Raw genomic sequence first — 13500 nt, 5'->3', positions numbered from 1 at the left:
ATATTTGAAATGCTACAGCGTATTTTTATTGTTGCTAAACAAAGTTCAATAAATCATATTGTGTTTGATTCAGATTGGATTGTTTATCTGTTAAGTGAATTTAAAGAGCATTTAAAAGTTGGTGCATAGGTATGATATAGCTGTGTTAGCATGCTGAGGCCTATTCACATACTGCTAACATAGGCCTGAAGTAGCAAAGCTTTGTTCGCGCTGAAAAAGCATGTGGAAGCATTGTTACCATGCAGTGGGAACTGTCTATTAGGGCAACTTCCGGTGCTTGTATAAATTGGGATTTATTTGTGACAAAAGAGTTAGCCGCATGGTATTCTGGCCGCATGGTGTGACCACCATTTTGTCCATGCACATGGCTTGGGAAGGGGGAGGAGCAGTGTCCATTTTATGTATGTAAGGTCACTCTCTATCCACTTAGCTAACAGCTGACTTTCAGTTTGTTTAAACAATCTGTTTCCTTTGTCACAATATAAACAATATATATGTACAAATTCATCACCATTTAAAAGCTACCAATGAATTTAACTAACCCATGCCATAGTCAATTATAAATAGTGTTTCAATTGGGCCTAGTGAGAGTAATAGTAATAGTGAGATAAATACTTTGCTTAATCACACAGATGAAGAGGTTTTTTTTTCTTTCTCCAGGATTTGTTAACCCTCAATTGAAATGTTAATGAACCTGTTCAACCACCCTAGAACACCAAGTGAACATCTGCTGATATGCAAATTAGAGGCTCTGTAGAAACTACATTCATTCAGTATGTGTGTATGAATACATGTGCTGTGTGAGGGGTTTCATAGAAGTGTAATAAATAATGTGTGTGTGTGTGTATATATATATATATATATATATATATAGAGAGAGATAGACAGTGGCGGATCATGGGTGGGGACTCGGGCCCATGTCCCCCCTGTCATTTGTGGCCCCATCCGTCCCCCCCCCCGCTTGTGTCACTGAGACATGCTGCCGAACAGTCCGGCGGCAGCGTGTCTCAGCTGTCAGGAGGAGAGGGCGGCTATCTGGCGGCGTGTTGCAGACTTCAAACCAGCCGCCGGTTCCTGAGCCAATCAGAGCTCGCGGACCGGCAGCCAATCAGGAGCCACCGGTCCGCAAACTCTGATTGGCTCACGAACTGGCGGCTAGTTTGAAGTCCTACACGTCGCCAGACATAGCCGTGCTCTCCTCCTGACACCCTCAGAGCGGTAAGCAGCTGCAGAACTGCTGTGGGGGCATTTGTATACCTGCTGTGGGGGCATTTGTATACCTGGCACTGTGAGGGCAATTGTTTACCTGGCACTGTGAGGGCAATTGTTTTCCTGGCACTGTGGGGGCATTTTTGGATCTGGCACTGTAAGGGCATTTTTGGATCTAGCACTGTAGGGGCATTTTTGGATCTGGCACTGTGGGGGCATTTTTGGATCTGGCACTGTGGGGGCATTTGTGGATCTGGCACTGTGGGGGCATTTGTGGATCTGGCACTGTGGGGGCAATTGTGGATCTGGCACTGTGGGGGCAATTGTGGATTTGGCACTGCACTATTGGGGGCATATGTCTGTGTATCACATCACATTTTAATTGGCCACACTCACTATATGACTGCGGGCATTACTACAGGCAACATTACTACTGGGGGCAATACTGGCATTGCATAATGGGCACCACTACTATGGGGTCTATATAAGGGGCACTACCAGTACAGTGGACATTGCATAATGAGCGCTACAACTGTGGGCATTGTATAAGAAGCGCCACCTCACATGCGCCGAAGCCGCACGCAAATGTACTTCCCCTTCCATGGTGCCCCCCTATCATTTTCTTCTGGATCCGCCCCTGGCGATAGATATAGATATATGTATATTTATATCAGTATATGTTCTGCAAGATAGCTATCCAATCTGAATCATAGCATTTAAATTATAGTCAATAGCCATATTATATTGAAGTGTTTTAAAATTGATTGTTAAAGTGTTATTGTTAACGAAAATTTGCAAATTATTTGCATTTCCAAGCGGAATTTAGCCGCATAATGGAAATTGATTGTTATGGTGGGATAAAACACATTTTAACAGGTAACTATCTGATTTTAAAGCAGATTACTATAATACTTTGTTTAAAGTGTAATTCCTTTGGGGGGATGTTATCAATCACTGGTAAATGTCTTTTTTTTTCTGTACAGAAAATCTAAAAGTGTGGGTTATTGAAAGAAAGTATGAATGCATTGAACTCCATGACCAATTCGGGTTCCCGTAGAAGACGCTGAGTTAGCAGAGGCTTGGTGTGCGTGAAGGCTAACGACCTTACGTATTGAGATTGATGCACATAGTGAAAACATGCGGTTGAGCATGATTTTGGTGTTATGCTCCGGCTGTGGAGCGCAGCTAGTGGAATTCGACTCCTGTGATCATAGGGCGTATAGATAACAAGTATCTATAAGCTGTGCGATTGGACGGCACGTCTGTGTGTGAGATACGTGGTGCAACGTGATACCATTTGCATTATTTTGTGCAAATTGCATCATCATACACGCTGTGATAGCATACGCAAACGTGATTTATGTAAAAAAAAAGGAAGTTTCGCTGACTCTCTCTCTCAGGAAACATTCCAACAGGCTTTCAACCTCCACTGAAAAAGGTGGGGTATTAATTCTGTTAATGCTCCATACTTTCAGTACAGGGGTCTGGTAGGGATCCACACTGGGTACACAGGGAATTACTACAGGAGTGAGTCATGGTACATTCCAGCAGTGAAGGAGCAGGTGAAAAGCGATCGAAGGGACTTTTCACCATCATCTCGCTTGTTCATTTGGTGGTCGTGTTAAAAGGCCCACGATGAGAGCCAAATGCGCAACAAAGAGGCGTTCAGGAGCCAGGGTTCAGGCTGAGGAGCAGAGGCCAAGAGGGTCCGCTGGGTATATTATGTGTGGGAAATATGGTCCACACTCAGAGGCTTTTTGTAATGATTGAGTACGTATGAATGGTGGAATATAATTTCCAGTGACTGGTGGTTTTGATCCTGTGGTATTGCAGGTAGTATTTTTAACCAAAGTCATATAATACAAGAATAATAATAACTGTTTGAACTCGTAGCAACAATAAATAAGAAAAAAAGAGAAAGCAAGCACACCTCCATATGTGCATGTGGAAGCAGTTACAGCCAGTATACAAACTATAGAAAATAATAAAAATAAAAATATGAAAAATATGAATGTAACCTATATATGTACTAATGAATGTCAAAGTTTTATTTAGGAGAAGAAGGTGACATGACTGGTTTCAGCCATTTTTCATGCAGTCAGAGGAGTAGTATCCAATCGGTAAAATAGGAGCTGTGGCCTGCAGGGAAAGTGGCTGAGACCAGTGGAACTGGTAAGTATGGAGCCATTCAAGTACATATATAGCCAAAAAAAGTAAAAAATCAAGAAAGTAATGTCATAAATGGAGAATATCCTCTCCGCACATTGGTATTTCCCAGTAGGAAAGCAGACAGAGATGGGGTAACCCCCAAGATATTTCTTTTAGTTACCACATAAGAAGTATTCATTTGTAGGACTGCCCTTGTCTAGATAAGCTCGGAAATGTTTGTTGGACCATGTACAGACCCTTAATACGGGATGAGAAGGATTGAATGAATACTTCGCATGACCTAGAAGCTTTTTTTTTTTTGCAGTACTTTTTTGCAGAAAATTCTCTGTCAGCATAAGATCACTGGTAAACACTAATTTGGCAAATTGGAGGAACGAGAGAAGTGCAACATTACCCTTTGACAAAACCTGCTGAAGTTACCATTCGGCCTCTATGATGCTAAACCCTTTTTCTTTTTCTCCTATCAACAGTGGCCCCTGACTAACTTAATCAACAGAGATTTTGTTATGTAAATTGAAATGTGAAATACATATATTGTACTCCCACCCAGGAAGTACAAGGTTTGTTAGAGACTCCTCAAAGACTAATGTTGCATTCCACTGTTCTAGATTCCTGTCCATCACAGGTCAGGGAAATTATCTCACAGATACCGGGTTCCCTATGAACTTAGGATGGACAGGACACTGGATTGATGGCTGAGATAGTCCTAGTAGTGACAAAGCAAGCACAAGATTTAAGGGGGGTAGACCAAGTAGTTAATCAATTCCCTGTAGTGCCCAATCCAGTTGTCATTTTAATAAAATCCTCCCCACTTCTACAAACGTATCCGTCACCAACCTCTATTCTGTTTTTCTTCACAGTTTCCTCTTCATCTTTTGCGTCCACAAAGGGGTTACAATACATGGACCCGATTCTCCCAAGGTTACAAGTGACAGCCTGAGTATTCTCTCCAAAGCCCTATATGACTGTTTACAGTCCTTTCAGCCAGTGAATGGGTCGGTGCTGATACAATATGTTGATGACTTGTTGTTGTGCGCTGATTCATTTGAGTCATCCTTGGCAGATATGAAAGTTTCTGTTTTGTCTCTTCCAGACAGGACACAAGGTCTCAAGGGATAAATTACAGTTGTGTAGGGTCAAATACCTGGGACGTAGTACTGGTACATGATTTGACAGTTCATACACCAACATGCAGTATTGGTACTTCAAAGTTCTGCCAGAACCCGATATGTCTCATCAGCACGATGACACTAGTATATTACTGCAGTGTGCCTTGTCATGCACAAAGGGTGGAGGTTGAGAATACTGGTGAAGGGAAATTTTATAAAGACACTGATATGCATGATGGTGTGGAATATCTGAATCAGACCTTTACTCCGAGACCAGACATAAGTGACAGCCCATTGGTGAATGCAAACCTGATATTTGTTTTTTCTTTTTTCCCTCTAGAGATGTTTCTTTTTTTTTTTTTTTTTTGAGTTATGCTCATGGTACTCTACATTTGCAAACACACAACAATTAAATTGAGATGCAAATTTGTGTTCCCTACAGGAAAAGGAGGTCTGGAAGGCGAAGGGGTATGGTCAGGAGTCCTCAGGACTCTGGAGAGATGGACAAGGTAAGCCAGTGGCCCGCAGGACATATCTCCCAGGCCTAGCTTAGGCAGCACATGGTCTGACTCACCTAGGGTAAGGAATGTATGTGCAAATTGGTAAGAGCATACTGGCGTGCTCCAGGGTTCTCTTCTCAGGCAAGCAGGAAAGCAATGACCTGTCTTACTTGCATGAGGAAGAACATTTGGTAAGGTAGCACTGACAGAGCCATCCCATACTCCTCCTGCAGACGGACCTTTTCAGGTAATACAAATTGGCTTTGTACAGTTAACACCCTGTAGGAATCTGAAATATGTATTGGTGTACACTGATGTTTTCTCAAACTGGGTAGAGGCATTTCCTGCCACCACAAATACTGCTGTTTACCGCAAAGAAAATTGTGCAGAAATTTGTGTGTAGATATGGTATCCTTAGGAGTATGAGCAAAGTGATAGCTTGAAACTGGACTATTGTGGTCATAGACACTGCCACTAGTGTTATGTAGCATCGGAACCACTCCCAGATCCCCACTTAATGAATCACCCTCTTTGAATTTTTTGTTGTTGCTGTTTTTGGAAGACAACCTCATGTCATGATCGATTTGCACCATGATCAGAAATACACCAATGAGGTGACAGTACAGTACCTTATCGAGATGAGCCAGCATTTGAGAACTTAACAAAAGAACTTGAAACTGTTGATTCCTGGTATGCCAACTACTTTCTTGATTGTGAACCAAGAGACTGTGTGATTGTTCTTACGCTCAGGTTGCCTAATAGACAGGTTGGAAGGACCTTACCAAATTTTGTTGACAGCACGATCCCATTAACAGTAGCCGAGAGAAAGACTTGGGTCCATGAAATTCCCATCGCAGGAAAGTCGGTAGTCCAGAAGGAACTCGTAAAGGGAGTGAGATTGCAGAAGTATCACCCGAGAGTCTGTTCCGTGAAGACTGAGAGGCGGCACTGTTGAACACTACCTGAGTGTACTAAAGAATTACAGAAAGGCCAGTCGTAGTAACAGATTTGCTATAAGCAAGATTTGTTTTGTTCTTTCTTTGTTTCCCGTTGACAAACATTTTTTTTCAGGACATTCTATTATTGTGAGGTTTTTATGAGGAGTCAAGTGTGGGACTGGAACTGGTTCTGGAGAAAGGAGTTATGTCTGTATAGGATTTCAGGATCAGCCTATCACTTTGTTAAAGCCAGAGAAAATCAAAGGTCTAGTAGTTATGGAGTTTGGAGGTAACATGATAGGCTATTGTCTGAAGAATACTGTATTTTGTAGTTATTTTGACCCTATAATTGAAGATGAGTGCATCCAGAGATGTCAGTCTAGCAATAAGGCAGCATTTGACAGACATCCGTTGAGTGATTACCACTCACTAGTGGGTAAGGTCGGAATGTTGGATGTGCTCACAGGTACCTCTAAGACAAAATAAGGCAGGCCTAGTGCCACTCTCCTTAGAGTTAGCTGAGGTACTTGAATTACACGGAAGGTGGGAAGACAGGTGGATAAAGAATATAATATAATTAGACCCCCTAGTCTTAAGATCCACCAGTACCATAGATAAATCCCTGGTATGTTTAAATCTCACCAATTTCAGGAAATCAGGAAATTGGGAGGTAATCAGGAACAATCAGAGCTCATTAATATATGTGGAAGAAAAGTTTATGAGTCGCTCTCCCCGACCTCTGAGGGTTTGTGTTATCTAGGAAGAACACTACCTGAAATAATAACCCTTGTTCAATGATGAAACAGACCTAGCATATGATCCAGAAATGGAAACAATGTTCAGGGAGTGATAGGAATATATACCATAAAAATGTTATGTCTCTTTCACGATTTGTTTGTGTTTTCTCCCTCTACCCAGCAAAACCTCTATCGAATCCAAACATCAGTGTACAAAGACGTAGGTGCATGTATGTGTGCCATGTTCATTTAAATCAGACATCATAGGCCATGGCACTGTCCCAGCATACTCTATAGGTTGAATGTTGTCCCACACCCAACCAGTGGTCCTGTGACCACCGAGTGCATATAGAGGATGTCCTGTCCTCCTCCCTGTCTTCCCCAAATATAGTAAATGTCTGATTTGTGAAATGAATACATACGTGTGTCTAGGTCACCGATTATTGTTTGAAATATATTTTTTTGTAATTATCTTTAGTGTGAGAGTTATGACATTTATTGTCTACTGTCAAAGGGTGGACTGTCAAAGTCAAAAATAAAACATACACACCACATACAAACTCCAAACAGATAGGTCTCTGTTCGTGCATTTTGCGCATATATGGTAGCATACGCATTCGCACAGAGTAGCCACAAAGACATATACAACATATTCATACAACACATAGACAAAACATGTTTAACATCACTATGTATTAAATTATATAATAGGGCTTAACATCAGATATATATGTATTATTGGAACAGAACAAGATAAACATATCATGCTTAGTGTCAAAATGATCAGGGGAATGAGTGTGTTAATTTGGTAGCTATGGGAAGATTGTAGCACATTGCAACGATAAGTTGTGATTACATGTATGAATAAAAAGGATTTCCTGAAGACACATGTGCCAGCAACCTAGAACAAAAGCCCTCAAACTGACCAATAACACATCATGAATGATAGATCTCCCTCCCCTGCACCAATAACAGAAGACTCAGTCCCAGACATGTACTTCCCCCAATACACAGTATATAGGTATTTCCCCTCACCCAGGAAGCTCTGTCTGTTTAGTTGCTGTTGGTGCAGATTTAAAAGATGGAGAGGATGGTGCATTGAGGGACAGGGTGAAGTATGTCTTGTGTAATTTTAACTCTGTAACCTATATATACTGTACATGTGTTATATTGTATGCATACCCTTTTAATATCAAATATATACATCTCTGAGCGTTGGACCTCAGCTTACAATGTGTGCATGTGCTTTCTTTCTCTTAAGGGAAGTAGTGTTTGCGACGTACAGCGCACTTTTATCTTATATGGTAATAAGATGCGCCATACGTCCGCAGCATATATTAACGCTGACATTTGAAATGTTTATTTAGAAATAATTGGAAATTGACACTAAAATCTGGACTGTTGGGGTGCCTTGAGGACTGCGTTTGGGAACCTCTGCCCTATAGCGTGTAAGTGCAATCACTGTAAACACACACACATATATAATCACACAAAGATATAGTATATGCAGAAATGCCACACAACTTTCAGGACTCACTATGATTAAAGTTGAATAAACTGAAATGTTGACTTGCACATTATTGGTCATCACCAGAATATAATGTTACATTAGTAAGTTCCGAGAGTGCCACCGTATTTCTGCTTATACTACCTGTCCTCCCACTAAGGGCACCCAGGAAATTGTGCAGTATTTTGGACAGAGTGCAAGCCAATGATATATATAGAGATAGACAGACACACACACACACGTATATACTGTATATCGATAGATAGTATGTCTGGGCCCAGGTACTTTTCAGGGGCCATGGTCTATTCACAGGAGGCGTAGTCATGCACTTTTTGAAAAAAAAAAAAACACAAGTCCAGCAGTCAGCAGCGTGTGCTGAGCTTAGGAGATGAGCTATAGCTGCTGCTGCAAGTTAAGGGGGAGTAAGACCGGGACCCCCTCTGGGCCCTCACTGGGCCCCTCCATCAGACCTGGGACCAGGTAATTTGTACCCTCTCCCCCCTCCCTTGGCACCACTGGGTGTGAGGTGTTCAGAATTGACTGGAAATGAGTGGAAATTAATGTTATTGAGGTTAATAATACTGTTTGATCAAAATTACCCCCAAATTCTGTCATTTTAGCTGTTTTTTTGTTTTTTTCAAAAATCATCCAGATCCAAAACCAAAACACAAAACACAAAAATGCTCGCCGCACATCTCTAGTTATTACCTTCTCTGGCAGGGAGTTCCAAATTTTTATTGCCCTTACCGTGAAGAAGCCTTTCCTACGTTGTGTACAGAATTTGCTCTCCTCTTGCCTCAGTGAGTGCCCATGTGTCCTATACATAGTTTTTTAATAAACAAATCCCCTGCTAACTCCTTGTAATGATCCTTTAGATATTTGAAGATATTAACAATGTCTCCTCTTAAACGCCTCTTTTCTAGTGAATACATATTTAACCTAGTAAGCCTTTCCTTGTACTCCAGTGTCTCTAACCCTTTAATCAATTTAGTAGCTTGCTTTTGAACTCTTTCTAGTTCCCCGATACATTTTTTATAATATGGTGCCCAAAACGGGACACAATATTCAAGATATGGATGTACCAATGATTTGTACAGTGGCAGGATTACATCCTTGTCCCATGTCTCAAGGCCCCATTTTATGCACGCACAGTGGCGGAACTACCGCCAGTGCAGGTAGTGCCTTGCACTGGGGCCTGCCACTGTCCAGGGGCCCAAATCATGTAATGAGTCAAACTGACTCAATACATGCTGCTGTGTGCTGCGGGCAACCGCCGCCCGCAGCACACAGCCCCCCGCCGAGGAGAGGAGCGCAGCGGCCACGGGGGAGAAGGAGGAGGAGGGAGGTGGAGGAGGGAGCCGCAGCAGCACTGTGTAATTGGTAGAGGCGCTGCTGCTGCTGTCCCTCTGCTTCACCATAGGCTGCCCTCCGCTGCAGGGAATGCTGGGAAGTGCACCCCAGCATTCACAGCGGCAGAGAACAGCCTATGGTGAAGCAGAGGGATAGCAGCAGCAGTGCCTCCACCAATTACACAGCGCTGCTGCGGCTCCCTCCTCTACCTCCCTCTTCCTCCTTCTCCCCTGCCCGGGATCTCTGCAGAAGCTGCACCGAGGAGCCTGACTGGAGAGAGTAAGTATAATTCTTTTTCTTTCTTTCTTTCTTTCTTTCTTTCTTTCTTTCTTTCTTTCTTTCTTTTCTTAATGTGTAAAAAGGGGGACGCTGTCTGCCGTAACGTGTAAAAAAGGGCACGCTGTCTGCCGTAATGTGTAAAAAAGGGCACGCAGTCTGGCATAATGTGTAAAAAAGGGCACGCTGTTTGCCGTAATGTGTAAAAAAGGGGACACTGTCTGCCTTAATGTGTAAAAAGGGGGATGCTGTCTGCCTTAATGTGTAAAAAGGGGACGCTTTCTGCCGTAATGTGTAAAAAGGGGATGCTGTCTTCCTTAATGTGTAAAAAGGGGGACGCTGTCTGCCATAATGTGTAAAAAGGCGGACGCTGTCTGCCTTAATGTGTATAAAGGGGGACTCTGTCTGCCGTAATGTGTAAAAAGGGGGACGCTGTCTTCCGTAATGTGTAGAAAGAGAGATGCTGTCTGCCTTAATGTGTAAAAAGGGAATGCTGTCTGCCTTAATGTGTAAAAAGGGGACACTATCTGCCGTAATATGTAAAAAAGAGGACGCTGTCTGCCTTAATATGTAAAAAGGGGGACGCTATCTGCCGTAATGTGTAAAAAGGGGACGCTGTCTGCCGTAATGTGTAAAAAGGGGGACGTGTCTGCCGTAATGTGTAAAAAGGGACGTTGTCTGCCATAATGTGTCAAAAGGGCACGCTGTCTGCCTTAATGTGTAAAAAGGGGACGCTATCTGCCTTAATGTGTAAAAACGGGGACGCTGTCTGCCGTAATGTGTAAAAAGGGGGGACGCTGTCTGCCGTAATGTGTAAAAAGGGGGGACGCTGTCTGCTGCAATGTGTAAAAAGGGAACGCTGTCTGCCTTAATGTGTAATGCATCCCAGCATTCACAGCGGCAGAGAATAGCCTATGGTGAAGCAGAGGGACAGCAGCAGCAGCGCCTCCACCAATTACACAGCGCTGCTGCGGCTCCCTCGTTCTACCTCCATCCTCCTCCTTCTCCCCTGCCCGGGATCTCTGCAGAAGCTGCACCGAGGAGCCTGACTGGAGAGAGTAAGTATAATTCTTTCTTTCTTTCTTTCTTGCCTTAATGTGTAAAAAGGGGGACGCTGTCTGCCATAACGTGTAAAAAGGGCACACTGTCTGCCGTAATGTGTAAAAAAGGGCACGCTGTCTGCCGTAATGTGTAAAAAAGGGCACGCTGTTTGCCGTAATGTGCAAAAAAGGGGACACTGTCTGCCATGATGTGTAAAAAGGGCACGCTGTCTGCCTTAATGTGTAAAAAGGGCACGCTGTCTGCCATAATGTGTAAAAAAGGGGACGCTGTCTGCCGTAATGTATAAAAAAGGGGACGCTGTCTGCCGTAATGTGTAAAAAGGGTGATGCTGTCTTCCGTAATGTGTAAAAAGAGGGACACTGTCTGCCTTAATGTGTAAAAAGGGAATGCTGTCTGCCTTAATGTGTAAAAAGGGGACACTATCTGCCGTAATGTGCAAAAAAGGAGACGCTGTCTGCCTTAATGTGTTAAAAGGGGGACGCTATCTGCCGTAATGTGTAAAAAGGGGACGCTGTTTGCCGTAATGTGTAAAAAGGGGGACGCTGTCTGCTGTAATGTGTAAAAAGGGACGTTGTCTGCCATAATGGGGGTCATTCCGAGTTGTTCGCTCGCAAGCTGCTTTTAGCAGCTTTGCACACGCTAAACCGCCGCCTACTGGGAGTGAATCTTAGCTTATCAAAATTGCGAATGAAAGATTAGCAGAATTGCGAATAGACACTTCTTAACAGTTTCTGAGTAGCTCCAGACTTACTCGGCATCTGCGATCAGTTCAGTGCTTGTCGTTCCTGGTTTGACGTCACAAACACACCCAGCGTTCGCCCAGACACTCCTCCGTTTCTCCAGCCACTCCCGCGTTTTTCCCAGAAACGGTAGCGTTTTTTCACACACACCCATAAAACGGCCTGTTTCCGCCCAGAAACACCCACTTCCTGTCAATCACATTACGATCACCAGAACGAAGAAAAAACCTTGTAATGCCGTGAGTAAAATACCTAACTGCATAGCAAATTTACTTGGCGCAGTCGCACTGCGGGCATTGCGCATGCGCATTAGCGACTAATCGCTCCGTTGCGAGAAAAAAATACAGAGCGAACAACTCGGAATGACCCCCAATGTGTCAAAAGGGCACGCTGTCTGCCTTAATGTGTAAACAGGGGACGCTATCTGCCGTAATGTGTAAAAAGGGGATGCTGTCTGCCTTAATGTGTAAAAAAGGGGATGCTATCTGCCGTAATGTGTAAAAAGGGGACGCTGTCTGACGTAATGTGTAAAAAGGGGGATGCTGTCTGCCGTAATGTGTAAAAAGGGACACTGTCTGCCATAATGTGTAAAAAGGGGACGCTGTCTGCCTTAATGTGTAAAAAGGGGACGCTGTCTGCCATAATGTGTAAAAAGGGGACGCTATCTGCCTTAATGTGTAAAAACGGGGACGCTGTCTGCCGTAATGTGTAAAAAGGGAGACGCTGTCTGCCGTAATGTGTAAAAAGGGGGAACGCTGTCTGCCTTAATCTGTAAAAAGGGGGACGCTGTCTGCCCTAATGTGTAAAAATGGGACGATTTCTGCCGTAATGTGTAAAAGGGGATGCTGTCTGCCTTAATGTGGAAAAAGGGGGACGCTGTCTGCATTAATGTGTAAAAAGGGGGACGCTGTCTGCCTTAATGTGTAAAAAGGGGAATCTGTCCGCCATAAGGTGTAAAAGGGGCTCTACCTGGTGGAGTGGTGCTATTGTGCGGCATAATTTGAATAATGAAGATTACTGTGCACCATTATTTGAATTGGTATTATTTTGTGGCCACATCCCTTCCCCACGAAACCACTCCCCTATATTTTTTGCACACACTATGTATCCATTTCTCTGGCCCTGAGCAGGTCCCCCTCACCAGATCCTCTCCAGGGGTGAGGGGGTGAACTTGGATGGGATGGGGGGGGGCCCAAAGCATTTTGTCGCACCTGGGCCCACCGCTCGCTAGTTCCGCCACTGTGCACGCAAGCACTTTACTTGCCTTTTTTGCTGCATTTTGACATTGTATACTGTTATTAAGCCTATTGTATATGAGCACGCCAAAATCTTTTTCCACCACGGTTACCCCTATAGTTTCCCCATTTAGAGTGTAGGATGCATATGTGTTTTTGTCCCAAAATGCATAACTTTGCATTTTTCTATATTGAACCTCATTCCCCATTTAGACACCCAGGTTTGAAGTTTAAATAAGTAATTCTGTAGAGACTCCACATCGTTTTCTGACTTAATAACCTTGCACAGTTTAGTATCATCTGCAAAGATTGACACTGTGCTTTCCAGTCCTATTCCTAGATCATTGATAAATATATTGAATAGTAGCGGGCCAAGTACGGACCCTTGTGGTATTCCGTTGACTACTGGTGCCCAGCTGGAGAACATTCCATTGACCACTATTCGTTGTACTCTGTTATCCAGCCAATTACCTATCCATGTCCAAATATTATATCCTAGGCCAAGTTCCCTTAATTTGATGAGCAGTAGCCTGTGAGGCACTGTATCGAAGGCTTTTGCAAAATCTAAATACACCACATCCACTGATTTTCCCTGGTCAAGATTCTCACTCACTTCCTCGTAGAAGCTAATTAAGTTAGTTTGACATGATCTGCCCCTTACAAACCCA

The sequence above is a fragment of the Pseudophryne corroboree genome, chromosome 4 (genome assembly GCF_028390025.1).
Source record: "Pseudophryne corroboree isolate aPseCor3 chromosome 4, aPseCor3.hap2, whole genome shotgun sequence".
Lineage (NCBI taxonomy): Eukaryota > Metazoa > Chordata > Amphibia > Anura > Myobatrachidae > Pseudophryne > Pseudophryne corroboree.
Note: the sequence above shows the minus strand (reverse complement) of the source record.